Here is a 16,183-nt window from a genome sequence, read left to right on the forward strand (position 1 = left end):
CATTCCAATCTCTACCTCTGTCTTCATAGGGTCATATTCTCCCTGTGTGTGGCTGTTTCTCTTATAAGGACACCAGTCATGCTAGATTAGGGACCCATCCCAGTGACCTCATATTAACCTAATTAATTATATTTGCAATGGCTCTGTCCCAAATAAGATTATATTCTAAGGTACTGGGGGTTTGGATTTCAACATATCTTTTTGCAGGACACAATTTAACCCATAATACCTGCCAAGTACTTTGCAATGTTTGGGATACATGCCTTAAATTTTTAGTTGGTTACCTTTCATTTTTGCTTCTTTCAGGAGAAGCTGCTCCTTTTGATTTTACATTCCTTAAAGCAGAGGATTTTAATTTGCAGTGTAGCAGCAGAATCACATGCTTTTTGTTTTTTTAAGTCCATTTCAATGCACTATCTACCTCAAGGCTCTGATCCAGTGGGAGCTGGCTGGGTGATAAGTGTTGATGCAGGTTTGTTTGAAAACTGACATTTGACAGACTAGATATCTGGCTTCTATATTTCAGAATTTTCCAGGACGCTTGATTTGGATATTTTTTTCTTTTCTTTTCCTTTATTTTATTTTCTTTTGTTTTTGAGACAGAGTTTCACTCTTGTCACCCAGGCTGGAGTGCAATGGCATGATCTTGACTCACTGCAACCTCCGTCTCCCACATTCAAATGATTCTCCTGCCTCAGCCTCCCAAGTAGCTGGGATTACAGGCATGCACCACCATGCCTGGCTAATTTTGTGCTTTTAGTAGAGATGAGGTTTCACCATGTTGGTCAGGCTCGTCTTAAACTCCTGACCTCAGGTGATCCACCCGCCTCGGCCTCCCAAAGTGCTGGGATTACAGGCATGAGCTACCACACCCAGCCTGAATGTTTTTTCAAACACCTCTTCTCTAATTCCTGGCTTTTCTTCACCAAATATAGTGTCACCCTCTTTGCAAGTTTGTGGGCAGAATTCATGTCCCAGTCTTATCCCAGAATCTAGGGAAGAATGAGTGGTGAGTGCTATATCTGGGGGTTTGTCCTAATTGAGGGACTCAGCCAAGCCTCATGCAGAAAGAATCTTTGAGAGTTTCTCTCAAAGTCACAACTCCGCCTGAACAGACTGTGAATATAGCCTCGTTGGGTTGAAATATGTGTTACAACTAACTGTACTCTGTGCATGTGGGTCTGTGTGTGGGGATACATAGGGCCTAGCTGTGTTTTTGAGTCACGTGTTTCTGCCAACCATTTCTCAGACTGTATTTCTGCCTTAGGAGGTTATTTGAATGATCTTTGCTAAGCAGCTTTCAAATAACTCTCAATTTCCGCATGTCAATTTATGTCCCACTTCCAAAGACTCAGACTGCGAATGATTTCTCTCCACAGATGGGGTCACCTTAGCCAGGTGTTCTTTTGTCTTTGTCTTCAAGATCCTTGGGGTACCACTTATAATCATCCATCAGTGGAATCATTTCTCTTCTAAAATGCTGACTGGAAGGGCCATTTTGTTAATTTAGTGTGCCTGCTTTTGTGCTCAAGCGAGGAGTTTCCATAAAATGAGAAACATGGAATAATGAGGCCTGGGGCCCAGGGCTATCCAGTCTCTTTGCTGACTTGGTCTCAGAAAGGGGATGGAGTGCAGAGAAATATCTTTTCAAACTTGGTTAAGAATTGCCATCTCGAACACATGCTACCACCTTGAAAATTATATTCAGATTTTGGCAGGATGTGGAGAGAGAAGAGTGAAAAAAAATTCAATGCCTATTCTTGAATTGCTTATTGGAGTTATGTGGCAATTTTCTGTTTTAAATAAATGAATTCAGCATAGATGTTTGTTTTATCTTTTGAAAAAGATTATGCATCATATTAACTTACTCCTGGTGCTGTACACATTCTCACAAGGACTATATTAAAAGGATGAGAATTCAAGAAAGAATGCCACTGCCCCCATGGTCTGTCCCAAGAGCTGTGATTCACACCAGTTCTGTTCCTTCTACTAGTTGGCTGTCCCAGAGTTGAGTTCCTTCCCCTTCCTCTGCTCTCCTTGGGAAGAGGAGGGGGGAGTAAGCTAGGGAGAGAGGGAAGTGAGGGCTTACAGATGAAAATCAGCAGAGCTGATAAGGTGGGTTCCAAAAAGGATGGCCTTTTAGAGAAGAATTTCTTTTTCTTGAATGGCCGGGTGTTTCCTGGTCAGACATCTTTGATCTGGGCTGATTTCAGGGCCTTCTCCTCTTGATTGACCGAGGAAACCCTCTCATGGATTCTCCCTGCTGTTGCACTGACATTAATCATTTTTTTCTAGACTCATAATTGTAGTCTACCTGGAATCAGAAGTAGCCCAAGGACCCTGAGCAACAGAGAAAAAGGCCAGGTTGGCTTCAGGGAGGTAAAGTCAGGGAGGCCCATGGGCCCGAACCCCATGTGAAGAACCTTTTCCAGTTCCTGCATTTATTATCTTTGTGAATAGTATTTTCCAGATGTCAGATGATTAGCATATTTTGCTAGTTTCCTCTGTGATGGGAATAATGATTTTCATTCTAAAGTTCCTTTAACTTCAATTAGAGGTGAGTAAAGATGTGTTGATCATACTCATGAAACCTACTGCCTACCATGCTGAAAAGTAGATAAGCTCCAGGGTGCTGGAAGATGCCCTGATAACTGAGGAAGAGCCAGGTCTGGGAAGGGATAAAGCCAGCTGAAGAGTCACAGGATGCCTATCTGCTAATCACCACATGAAAACTTAGTTTCTCAGTCAGCTGAAATGACCTGCCAGTCCGCAGTGACAGATAAGACTGGACCCCCTTATTACGCCCCCAGGTCCTGCACTGCTGGGATAGGTAGTCCGCGCAGAGGAAGGGCCCCTGCATTTGCTGGGTCTTGGAGATACAGGGAAGTGTGTTGGTGAACTGCTGTGAAAATGGACCACACCCATGACTAGACATGACAAGCAGCATGGCCACATTCACGGGTAGATACAAACCATAAATGTCATGAGACTGTCTCCACTAACTGGATCAGAGTCACAGTGAATATTTACTTGACCTATGACTTACAGCCACAGACCTCTTACAGTGTACATTATGTTTATTAATTTGCGTTTTTATCTGCCAGGTAGACTGTACACTTGCCAAGAAGCATTTTGCTTCAGAAAAATGACTTGGATGTTTTAAAGAGGTATATCTTTAATCTACCAAAAGTGAATTCAAAAAATAAAAAAGTTTCCTGTATTGGTGTGTCATAAAAGTCTTTGTTGCAGAGATTTCTCTGCTGTTTTGTTTCCCTTGGTAGTGACTGAATCTTAATTTTCTGTAATGGGAGCACGCATGTTGTCTATAAAGCTTTCTGTTGATTTCATGTCTTGAGGTTGAAAATCCATTTCCCATTTCTTGTGAATTACAGCTGTTTGGTTTTATAGCCTGTGAATGGCCCTGGGCCTCTCTTGCCTTGTGCTTTGAGGTTCATGTTTCTGCTTACTCGAGGTCCACTGCTGCTAATCTAAGGGTCCCTGAGCAGGCTTTCTGTCCCATATTATGAACCCATAGCCTGTCATTCCATCTTACCTTTGAGTCAAAGGCCTGTTGATCTTAAACAATGACTCTAGTGAACAGAAACACTGAATGCCTGGAAGTTCCTGCTTAGCCTGGCTCCTTGCTGTATTTTTAGGCTTATGGTGCTCCATGTTCCTCTTTCCTTTCTGTGCTCTGGATTCCATGACTTTATTACAATTTGTGTATACTTCATTTCCTCCTACCCCAGGACCTTGGTACCCACAAATGCTGATTCTCCACCTATGAATCTCATGCCCTAGCAGCTCTGCCTTTACCTCCACGCCTTCCTCTAGTGCCTCTGTTTTATACTACCAAATATACTACCAACTCACCGTGAGCCTCTCCTTGATGACACTTCCTACTCTTGCATACAGCTGCATGTTTATTGACTGAGGTCTTTCTCCACTGGCCTGTAAACTCCGCAGGAAGAGACCGTGTCTCCTCTTGTTCAATGGATCAAGCACAGTTATGTGGCGCTCAGTGGCTTCCTAATAAACATTTGATGACTCAATAAATGCTACAAGGATATTGGAGTAAACTGTATACCATAAGGAAAGGGAAGGTGAATCTTTGGTAGCAAAGATGTGGGGTTAATATAGGCAAACTTCACTTCACTTAGACCAGAGAATGTTGTACCTAATGGGTGTCCTTGGAGGCTCCTTCCATTGCTGAGGATGAAATTCGAATTCTTACTTTGGTGCTGGCCCAGGGCAGAGCCTGTCTCACCAAGCACGAACCTCTTGCCTATTTCATCAAATTGTTCTAATGCCAATCTTTCCCTCACCATATTTCCTGTTCTTGGAGCAAATTCTGGACCAGGGTCCAGCAAGTGCTTCTCACCATGTTTACTTCTCACTTTGCCTGTCAGGTTTTTGGAGTAAGATTTGCACTACGTTTTGTGTGACCTTCTCAGATGGCCATATTATTACTTTTCTTCTTTACCTTTTTACTTGGCCCTCTTCAGGTATTTTTTTCTCTTCCTCCTTCATTCTCATTCCTCAGGTGTATGCTCAAGAGAAATATAGAGATGATAGAGTGTAAATGGTTAAGAATGGTTAATTTCTAGGGTTCCTTAGAGAAATGGCCAATTCTAGGTTAGGGGTAGAATATAAACAAGATGAGCCTGAAACCTCTTGCTTATTGTGATAGCAGAAGGCTATCAACTACTCTTCAGGTAGCAAGCCTGAAAAGAAGCAGCTCCCACTGGCCAAAGATCGGATAAATTAGACATCCTTCCACCTACCCAGCACCCCCACCAAAAGCAACACACAAAAAATCAACATACAGAAACATATAATATATGTTACAATCCATACTGATACTAAAATAATGGAGCAGAAAAGCCATTGATGATACTAAAAGAATGGGTGTGGAGATTCTCATTGATCACTTTTGGACCAATCTTTGTTTTGAAAACCAATAAAGAAATGAAGGGCAGCCAACATTTATACAACTTTCTTCTATATGTGGTTCCTCAGCTGACTAAATAGTACAAAAGAGGAAGCACTTCTTTGCAGAAATTGGTTATCTAATAAATGAAGAGAGATGATGGAATTAAAATATCGCTATGTCGCAGCTTCTGAGGAATTAATTAATCTGGGCACTGGGCATTGATGGCCACCACCATTGCAAGGAGACTACCGGTCATTTGTTGCAGGGAAGTAAAAACATCATGAAGTAAATGTCAGATAAATAATTAACTATGGAGTCAAACCTGAATTCAATCAGACTGCTCAATCTCACCATCAATTTACTAAGATAGAGAGACAGAAGAACATGCTACGTGACACCTCAGGAATACGATCAGTAAAATCTGGATTCTGGAGTGCTCTTCATGACCAATAACTTACTTCTTCAACAAGACTCGTGAGAAAAGAATGGAGAGGGAACTCAAGAATAAGAGACTTAAGAGATGTCTCAACCAATCACAATGAGTAGATCTTATGTGAATCCTCATTCAAACGGTGTAACTTCAACATAAAGTGAAGCATGTATTGTGATTTGTTTTTAAAATGTTTACAGATGAAATAATATGATGTCTGGGATGTGCTTCACAATAATCTAGATGGGTATATTAGTTATCTGCTGTTGTGGAACAAATTACCCCTAGACTTAATAGCAAAATGGGGGTCCTCAACCCACAAGCCACAGGCCCAGTTCCTTGTCTGTTAGGAACCAGGTTGCACAACAGGAGGTAAGCGGCAGGTGAGTGAGCAGGCATTACCACCTGAGCTCCACCTCAGATCAGCCAACAGCAGCATTAGATTCTCACAGGAGTATAAACCTCACTGTGAACTACGCATACAGGGATCTAGGCTCTGTGCTCCTCTATGAGAATTTCAGTAATGCCTGATTATCTGAGGTGGAACAGCTCCCTCCTCCAACCCCTGTCCTTGGAAAAATTGTCTTCCATGAAACCAGTCTCTGGTACCAAGAAGATTAGGGACCATTGGCTTAAAACAACAAACATTTATTATCTATATAATTTATGGACTCAAGAATCCAGGAGTAGCCTGGCTGGGTTGTTCTGGCTCAGGGTCTCTAGTGAGGTTGCATTGAGGATATAGGCTAGGGGCTGGTCTTCTGGGGGTCGGCTAGGATGGAAGATCCATGTCTAAGAGAATTCATATGGCTCTTGGCAAGAGACTTCAGTTCCCTGACAGCTTTTGGTTGGAAACTTCAGTTTCTTACTCCATGGCACCTCCCGAGGACTGCTTCCAGCAAAGCAGTTGGCTTCCTCCAGAGGGAAGTATCCAACAGAGATCAGATGGGCAACCGTGATGGAAGCTGTAGTGTCACTTACAACCTAATTTTGCAGGCGGCATACCGTCACTTCTACTCTATTCTCTTGGCTGCAGAGACCAACCCTGATGTAATGTAAGAGGGCCCGACACCAGGGTCTGCATGTCAGTGGGTGAGGATCACTGGAGGCCATTTTGGAGGCTGGCTGCCAAAAGGGACGTTGATGTAGGTGGTGCCAGGGTATTGATAAAACAAGATTGACTGTGAGTTCATAATTAAAATTTTCGAGTATAAAAAGTTTCTGGTTAAAAAAATAATAACTTTTTTAGAGACTGCATGCTTGGATATAAGTCCCAGCTCTACCATTTATTAGCTGTGAGACCTAGTCAAGTGATGTGAATTCATTTTCTCATTCATAAAACGTGAGTGAGAAAAGTACCTACCTTCTGTGTTGGGACTGTTGTGAGGATTGAAGGAGATACAACCTATGTGTGTTCAGAGCCAAGGCTGCTGTGTAGAGGGTACCTGGAGAATATTAGTTGATAGTAGCAGTCTCTTCTCTTCTGTCTTGGGCACTCTCTTTCTGCTAGGCCTGAAAACATCCCAGGACCCCCTGTTTTCTAGAAACCCTTCTTTCTGACTTTTAGGAAGCGTACTGTGATTTTGCCTGGGAAAAGCTACCATTTGCTCTTTATCTGATCTCACTACATGTATGTCTGCACCTACATGCAGCTGCAGAGGAAATGAGCACAGTGTAGACATGCAGGTGGAAGTGCACGTGTTTGGACACACCTTGCTCTCCTGGCCTGCATCAGTGTGTTTCTCTAGAATGTGGACCTTGCTACTGCCACTAAAAGGTGGTACCTCCCTGAAAAGCTGCTTATAACTCGACTGTTCTTATCTGTCTAGCACCCCTCTCTTTCTTCCTTTCCATGAAATCCCTCTGTCCTTAGAAAACCCATTTGGTGAAGTCAGGTAGGACTTTCCCCATTTCTTCCCACCACAGCCTCCAGTTCAGACGTGGCCATGTGGTCCAGACCTGAATAAGTCAGAGGTCCCATTCTCTGGCCACCTGATTGGCTCAGGCGTGGACACATAACCTAAGCTGGCCTGATCAGAGTATTTCCAGGGACTTTCCTGATAGCAATATTGCTGAAACTGCCCTTGTATAAACTTGCCAGATTTTGCAACGCAAATGAACAGGGCACTCAACTTTAAATTTCAGATAAACAGAGAATACATTTTTATTATATTCATTGTTATATATCCAAAATTCAAAGTTAATTGTGCATCCTATATTGATCTGGCAACCCTAGCCCTTGCCACTGGCCAGGCTGAGCTAGGAGGATGTGAGACCACAGATGTAGGCAGCTATGTGCTCAAGAGCTTGCCAGGGGAATGAAACCAAGTAGAGCCAAGAGATATAATAGGTAAGAGAGCCTGAGCCCTGTGGGCATCTGGGTCCCTGGTCCCTCCCTTCACTGAGGCAGCTGTACTCCCAGTATTCTCATTATAGGAGCTAATGACTTTCCTTTTTCTGTATGTAGAGTTAGGGGTTTTTTAAAATTATTATTATTGTTGTTTCTAGATTTTCAATTTGGATACTTTAAAAACACAGTGCCATAAGGCATTACAAGCCACAGGTACCCTACTAATAAGATCCAGTGTTTACTGAGTGCCTACTATATGCTGAACTCTGTATAAAGCACTCTGTCTACATTACCTCATCAAGTCCTCACAGTCACTCCGCATGGTATAAATGAAGAAATTGTTGGCTCAGTTCTTTATCTTCCATGAGGTTGTTACAATTATCTTACTACACATATGCACTACAATGTGAGTACAGAGATATTCACTGTAGGAATGTTTGAAAACATAAAATACTGGAAATTTAAATTTTCACTAGTAGGAGACTGGTCAGATTAATGTTGATACATACATACATACGTACATATATGAATATGCAGACACACACACACACAACACACACACAGTGCCTTACAGGGTATTTGTCATAGACTTGAATAAGAACGGAAGACATTCAGACAATTAAGTTTAATACTCATATGTAATCAAGCTTGGCAAAATACAGAGATCACTGAAACAAACACAGTTTAACTGAATACTAGTTTTATAAAACTCTACAAATCTTCTAAGTGCTCATACAGAAAAAGTTCAAATTAGTTGTCCCCTGGAATTACGTTTCTTTGCTGAGCTGTCCCAGAAATGAATGTAGTCACCACTGAGTGGGGAATATGACTCCTAACCTGTGTCTCAGCGCAAGCTGCTCCCCAATCCTGGGCTGTAGCTTTGCATTGAGTGCAAAGAGCTGTAGGTGTGGCTCCAGGTGATGGTTTGATGCAGATGAGCATGCTGGCACCCACAGCACTGGTCTGCATGACATTCCCCCTGGGTGCTGACTATCAATACACATTTCTTCTGAGTCAAAGCATCCTCAGAGCGGGCACTGTGTTTGCAATGAACTGAAACTGACTTCTCTCTGCCCTGGCACGCTGCAGCAGCTGAAGCATTCTTCCTCCAAGACATGCATTTGAATCAAGTCAAGCTTTTCATGAAGTTCATAAAGGATAAATGGAGACCTTTGGAAATGTCAGAAAGACATGAAGGGTGAGGCCTGCTGCATACACACACTGCCATGCCATGCGGAGACACAACACAAGCGTCCTGTCCATGCAGCACTGGGCTACGGCTTTCCCCAGTCTTTCAGGGGTTCGCAAAGCCTAGTTCCCTGAGATGCACTGACAAGTCCACATGACCTCACCAGGAGGGCGATGAGCTCACATATGCGGCTCCGCTTGGAGCTGGGATTGCTCACCGGCATGGTAATTATCATATCCCTCCCTCTCAGCAGTTACTTGGAAATAAGCACTGCTTTGGTGGAGGGGCCGTTCCACCTTAGGTATTTCCTAATTGTAGAGAATCGCCAATTCTGAGCTCATCACACATCATCCTGCATGAAATAATTAGTGCTTTTGCCATTGAAATTAGATTGCAGCTAGTCTGACTACCTGGATGAAATAACATTCATTGTTCACACCCAGGAGATCTATCTTTTCTCTAATTTGGCACTGGCATTAAACAGCTGCTACCTTCAGACACATCAATTTGTTACACACACGTGAAGGAGAAATGGGAAATGGCTCAGATGCGGTTCTATCAGTGTCTGTACTCTCTCTCCCAAATTGCAAACAGCTGGGCCTGCCTCCTTCCTACAAGCTTACTTCAGCCATTCTGTTTTTTGCTTTGAGAAATACCATGTCACTACTTCCCACAGGAATCAAATGACAGTTGGATTTACTTGAACCCAGACTTAGTGGTAGCTATGTCACAAGATGTATGCCTTATCTATAAAATATATTGGCTATGCACCACCCTGACGTCCCTGAGAGATTTGCCCCAAGGAGGCTGTAAAAGTCAGCCAAGGGAGCTCTCAGACTACACGGGAATATGAGAGGCTCATCCCAGGTTGAGGTTGTGTGTGTGTGCGCGCGCGCATGTTGTCAGGAAGAATTACATCAAGAGGAGGTGTTCATAATTATATCAAATAATCTTGTGGTGTAATATTCAAATCAGTGGGGAAGACAGATGTGGACACCCTTTGAGCCTCTAAAAAAATGGGCTTCTGCACTTTGGTCTTGGAGCACAGTAGCAGTGTGATCACAGAACCTGTAAGGCTTATCTGGAAGTCTCACTGAGGAGTTTGGCCTCAGAATGGGGTAGACACAGCTGTTGGGACCGTGCTGATCATTCAGGCTGATGTGACTGACAGGAGCTGCATCTCTGTTTTAGGAGAAAGCAGGCAGTCCTGTGTCTGTTTACTGATAGAACTGAAAATCAAAGAGACTCTACAGAATGCTCTTACTTTTAATGCCTTAATTTTGATTTTCCAGTGAGCTTGAGCCACCTGACAGCCACAGTGCAAAGTGACCTATTAAAGTGAAGTCCGTTTGAGGACACCTGCACTGTAGCAGCACACCAGAATTCTGTGTTGCATGTGAACAGGGCAGCAAGGAGCAGCAGACAACATCTTTAGTGTGTTTCCTCTGCTCACAGGCATGCTCCATTGCTCCACTGGATTTCACTTATAAATCACATAGTCAAAAATACAATTAGTAAGAATTTCATGACAGTGGTAGCAAAGCATTAAACCAAACACTGAGTCCTTCTGAACATGGGTCACTGCACAGGTCATATACCCATGAAACCAGCCCTGCATGGGATCTTAGCTTTGCACTCAGACTTAAAGTCCCTGCACCCGCCTGCATGCTGTGCTTTATCAGGGACGTAGAGAGCTGGGCCTTGGGCTCTGGGAAGGGGCCCTATTACATAGGGGTTCAGATACATGGCTCAGCACTTTGAAACCTTGTCTGCTTCTTGAGCTTTCTAGAGTCCCTTGGCCTATATGTAAAATAAGAATGTAATAGTACCTTGATCAAGCGAAGTAATAGACAAAAACACGTGGTGCCTAGCATAGAGTTGTCGCTCTGCCAGTGTTCGCTGCCATTGGAGGTAGACAATTTCTGAAGCCTACCTATGGACACGTTGCTGCAGCAACCTTTGTCCATGCCTAATGGGTATAAATTTCATGTCTGCAGAACTTGAATGATCCTGATGCTTGTCATTGATAGATGGCCGTTAGCCTTCCCTTCAAATAGCTGCTCTACTCCCAGCCAGGACCACTGGCTCTCAAGGGCTTGTTTTGTCTGCTGATGTCCACTTTGTATTTGACACCCTGCTCTTAATTGGAAGGACTCAAACATTTATTTTAATTACATAAACAGGAAAAAACATGATTGCTTTGATCACAGAGAGTCATCAGTATGATTCAACTAAACTGAATGCTGGTGAAGGAGAGGGTTATTTTACCAGGATCCTCTGCTGGCCTGAACGGTGTGGCTGTTTGACAGAGATAAGCGGATGTGGCTGTGCTGCTGGCATTCGGGCACAGGGAGTGGTGGCACCCTCATGGGCTCATCTCCCCAGGCGTTAAGCTGCACTAATTGCTTTGGAAGTGAGGCTTTTTCCTGGGCAGCAACATATGCTGCATGAGTTGCCTGAAGCAGAGATAAAAAGCCACCCTCCTTCTTCTTTATTGAGGTTTAATAATAAAATGGAACTGTCACTGTTTCCAATTAACTGTTTATTTGAATTAAGAAAAATAATGAGAACTGGCCACCTTTTGGTACGTGGTTGTTGAGAGCCTTCCTGGCCTGGGTGATCTGGAGCTTTCTTCTGTAGCTGTGCCCTTAAGGGCACTTGAGTCCTGGGGTCAGTGAAGTCAGCTATGTGTCTCTATCCATTTAAGGAAACCTGGCCCTTGAAAGGCAAAATAATTCCTTTTCCAAGGTCTATTAGATTATAAAGTTGCAACCCAGGAAGTTGGCATAGAAAGTGTTTAAGATGTATTCTGTTTTAATTTTTGCATATTGAAGACAATCCTTTCTTTTAGTGAATATGAAATGAAAGTAGTCTCAGGGTTTTTTTTTTCTGTCACCACAATTCTTTCAGATGACTTCTTTTTTCGAGTCCCCCAGGGAGAAGTCAACCCAAGTTCCGCCACATATCAGAAGGAAATGAAGGCACAGAGAAGGCACTGTCTTACTCAGGCTTGTAGAAAGGGTGAATGTCAGAGCAGGAAGTGGAGGGAAGTCCTGCCTGCTGTTCTGAGACACTGATGCTCCCGCTACCCCATCCACTACTCAGACACTTTCCCATCATTTCACAGCAGGCAACATTGAGGCCAGAGACCTAAAGCCACTTGCCTCAGGGGTTTAGTTGGTAAATGGTACAACCAGCACTGGAACTCAGTCTCCTGACCCCCAGCTCGGTTTTTTTCTTCCGACCAGAGTTCATAAGGCCTGTATACCAATTGCTTCTATACAATGACAGTGCTATGATGGCATTAACATAACAATTTCTGGATCTTACACTGACTACAACCAGGAGTAGAGAAAAATTTGTAGTGATGAGGACAATGCAGGGCAGTCAGCCAGGCCCCTTCCTTTGCTTCCATACACTGCCTTTGGAGTGAACACGGCTAGGATTGATCTTCAGCAAAATTACAAAGTTCCTTCATGCCATGGTTCGTCAGAGCACTGGTTGTAAAAGCCTTGAGCACTGAGAGCCTGCTGTGTATAAAGTGCTGTGTTTGGTCTAGCACAAGTGTGGTAAACCCATCACACTGTACCATGGCTGTGATTAAGGGGAGCGGGACATAGAGGAGCAGAGGAGGATCATTTTAATGCAAGGGAAGCTTTCGCGAGGTATGGTCTCCACAGCCAGGGTCACTGGTTTGGTTGGGATAATCGTAAGGGATCTTTTCAATTAAGTGGCCTGCATCTGCTGAAACTGTGTAAGGGGAGGAGCAAAAGTATTGGTTCACTTACCTAAAAGGCTAGGCATGCCTGGATCTAGGGGCTCAGACCTTGTTGTCGCCATCCTGTCCTGGCTCCTCCATGCGGGCTCTGCTTTCTGCAACTGTTACCTCCATTCAGGTGTGCACCTCCTGGGCAGCGGCAGGATGATTGCCGGCAGCCCTCAGCTTCCTCTCAGCAATCCCTGTGGAAAGAGAGTCCTTCCTCACACATGCCAGCAGAAGTCCAGGGTTTGGGTCAATGCCCATGCATGACTGTGGCCCTTGGGGTGCAATTCATAGACCAAACAGGTCTGATAAATGGTCCCACCACTTGATGTGGGAGGGAGGGAGAGAGACATTAGCTTCACTCAAACCATATGAATTATGGGTGGGTAGGGGAGAAGGAAAATCGGAAGAAGGGGAATGGATGCTGGGCAGGCAAAACTCACACATGGCTCTGGGTCCAGGTCTTGGATCTTCGTCTGACTCACCATCATGACTTGCTGGGGAGGAAGGTCCATTTTAACTCTGTCTCTGGGTCAGCACTGTCCAGTCACACTTTCTGCAATGATGGCAATGTTCATTAATTGGCAGTGTCCAGTGCAGTAGCCACCAGCCACATGTGGCTAATGAGCACTTGAAATGAAGCCAGCACTACTGAGGAACTGTATTTTCAATATTAGGTAATTTTATTAATAATTAAATTTAAACGTAAATACTACATGTGGCTCAAGGCTACCTAACTGGACAGAGCCACTGTTAGTGGAGGACGCATCACAGAGATAGTTCCCTGGGAGACAGGAGCTGGTTTTGTGTAGGAGAGTTGGGCAGAGGTCTGAATGCAGCCCCAAAGACCAGGATGGTGTTCTGGATCAGGCTGTGGAGGAGGAGAAAAGGGAGTTTGGACATGAGAGAAAAGAAGGACATAGAAACATGGAGAGTTGTTTATCTGTGGCATCATTTGGGAGTCTCTAACTTGAGAAAATAGTTTTCCATCTAATATATGGACCATATTTGTACCAGGAAGAATCAAAATAACAACTGACCTTGTTATAAAAGCAATTGAAGGGGAACTCCATAACATGCTGTTACATATGATCTAAATGTTCAACTGTAAAAGCAGCCATTGCCTGAAGTGCTGCATGATGTATGGCTACACATAGATAAAAAGAAAAATTAAATGTTGTGCAGGTTGTTTAAAAAAATGCTGTGTTAACTTGTGTGACTGAGAGCAATTAAAGGCATTAAGCAGAAATGACATCAGGAGAATAGAATGGACTCGCCAAGGCAGAGTCTGGCCACAGTTTTGCGAATCTAGGGCTGGTTGAAGAGCAGCTTCTCAGTGAGCTGTTGTGATGGCTGTTTCATCATGCTCCATGTCCCTAGGTGGGTGTAGGAGCGTGTGGGGACCACCGTGTTGGATACCTTCAGAGCCTAAGTCCTCATGGTAGTCACAAGCCTGGCTTCCACAGGGGGTGGTTGTTGGTGAAGGCAGACTCCCCTGCTACGTTCCTGCAGCTGGGATGCCTGGATTCCCTGGACTCAGTTAATTGCCTGGATTTGTTCAGCAAGCATTCCTAAAGGACGTGCTATGCACTTACCATCCTGCTAGGCCTTGAGAAATGGGCAGGAAGAAAAGAGAAGCACAAAGCTTGGCTCCTGGCCCTGTGATTTTCCTGGTTTCCTGGCCCTCAGCATTCTCTCCCCTATCACTCAATCCATTTGATCATCCCCTAAAGACTTAGCTCCCACCCAGGAGCAGAGATTAAAGTGAGCATTCTGGAGCCAGACCGCCCAGGTATATGTCAAGCCCATGGCAAGTGCCTGGCATACAAGGTGTTCAGAAAAAAAAAAGAAGCTTTTATTTTGCTAATTTAGAGAAACAACAGTTCCATAGCAGAAAGAAGAGTATTAGAGTAGGTGAAGCTAACCTGGATTGAAACCTGGGCCAGGCAGCTAGGTGGTGTGCTCAGCCTCGGTCTCTCTATCTCTAAAGCAGGATGATGGAACCTCACATGATTATCATGAAGACTCAGTTGCACTGTGTTTTCTAAGGGCCTAACACCAGGCAGGCTTCAATGGTGGCTGTTCTGATGGGCCAGCAGGCAAGCAACATTGCTGTGAGAGTAGAGCGGGCCAGGGAAGAGGGTCTTGTGGGTAGTATATGAGCCAGTGGTTTCAAATTCAGCCTTGATTTGTGTTAGACCCAGGTGTCATTCAAACTTTATTACCATGAAGAACCCACCCAAACTTTGAAGTTCACATTGGCACCATCTTGCCAGCAAATCTTCTGCCCATTTCAGTGACTGGGGACTCCTACTGCTTCTGAGGCTCCTACTGCTACTGACCCAGGCAGAGGCAGAACAGCATCTTAGAAGAGTCAGCATGCCCTAAGATCTGTCTCTATGATCAATTATGATTCTGTGATCATTTTGGGGGTCCTAGGGCAGTGTGGCCAATTAGACACATCAAAGAATGGCTGTCATCATCTGAGTGCTGATGGCATGCTTGGGGCATTGTTGGATCCTCGGGCATGGTAAGAGAAAGAAAGCCACTTTAGCAAGGAAATCATGAGCAGATACTTTCCATGAGCTCCTTCTTCCTGCTCCTCTCTGTCCTGGTGACTCCTCCAGCCAGTTTCCTCAGTGGACAAAAATGTGGATGCCTTTGGGGAGATAATTCATTTCAATAGAAAAAGCAAGGGGTTAGGAATGCAGTGATTGGAAAGCAAGGCCAGGCTGTGGTGCCACTGTAGGTGTGGGCTTTGGGTCAGGGGCACTCATACGTGCATGTGTTCCTAGACATGCGTTACCTGCACGGACCTGTTCCTGGGCATGGGCCTGAACTTGTTCTTGCCTCTTTGTTGGGAAGCAGAAATACATGGGGTTTCATAGTTACTTTCTTTTGTCCCCTTTAATCTCCAGCTGATTCTGGGCTTCTGTAGAGCCAGAAGGGTCTTGGGGTCTACTCTGGAAGAGGCTCACTCCCATTCTCCTTATTTCTTAGAGCTCTTCTGGATTTCTAGCCTGTGTCTCTCTTGTTATAATCACAGTTTTCATGTTGTGGTCCAGTCTTTATCCTTGCTTCTTTCAGCTATCTACCTAGAACCTTCTGTGTGTATCATACATGTGGTAGGCGTGAAGACAGAGTAATGCCATATCTTAAGAAATGTCACAGTCTTGAGTGGGAACATTGTTTAATTATGCAGTGCTCAGTGGAAGGTGGATCCGAGTACCCTATGGCAGCATGGAGTCACAAAGGAAGCATTCTAGGCTAGTCTCAGAGGCTGGTGGTCTGAGAAGACATCACGTAACAGAAGTGGGTTGAGATCTGAAAAGTAGTTGGGAGAGAGCATGGCAGGAGAGGCAGGGAATGGGTTGAGAGTGGGTTCCCAGTGGAGGGGTGCATATGCAGAGTCCCAAATGTGATCAGGAGCGGGAGAGTAGGGATAGGAGAGGAAAAGAGTCACCAACAATGAAACTGCAGAGGAAAGTGGCAATTTTAGATGAATTAAATGCTTTTCA

At 44.3% G+C, this 16,183-nt stretch overlaps 1 protein-coding gene across 28 annotated transcripts in view; it reads left to right on the forward strand.

The window, feature by feature from the left end:
• The window catches only part of CACNA2D3 (calcium voltage-gated channel auxiliary subunit alpha2delta 3), a 923,853-nt gene that overhangs the window by 484,303 nt on the left and 423,367 nt on the right, over positions 1 to 16,183 (forward strand). The gene's annotated exons all lie outside the window — the stretch shown is intronic.

Source organism: Callithrix jacchus, chromosome 15 (assembly GCF_049354715.1).
Source record: "Callithrix jacchus isolate 240 chromosome 15, calJac240_pri, whole genome shotgun sequence".
Lineage (NCBI taxonomy): Eukaryota > Metazoa > Chordata > Mammalia > Primates > Cebidae > Callithrix > Callithrix jacchus.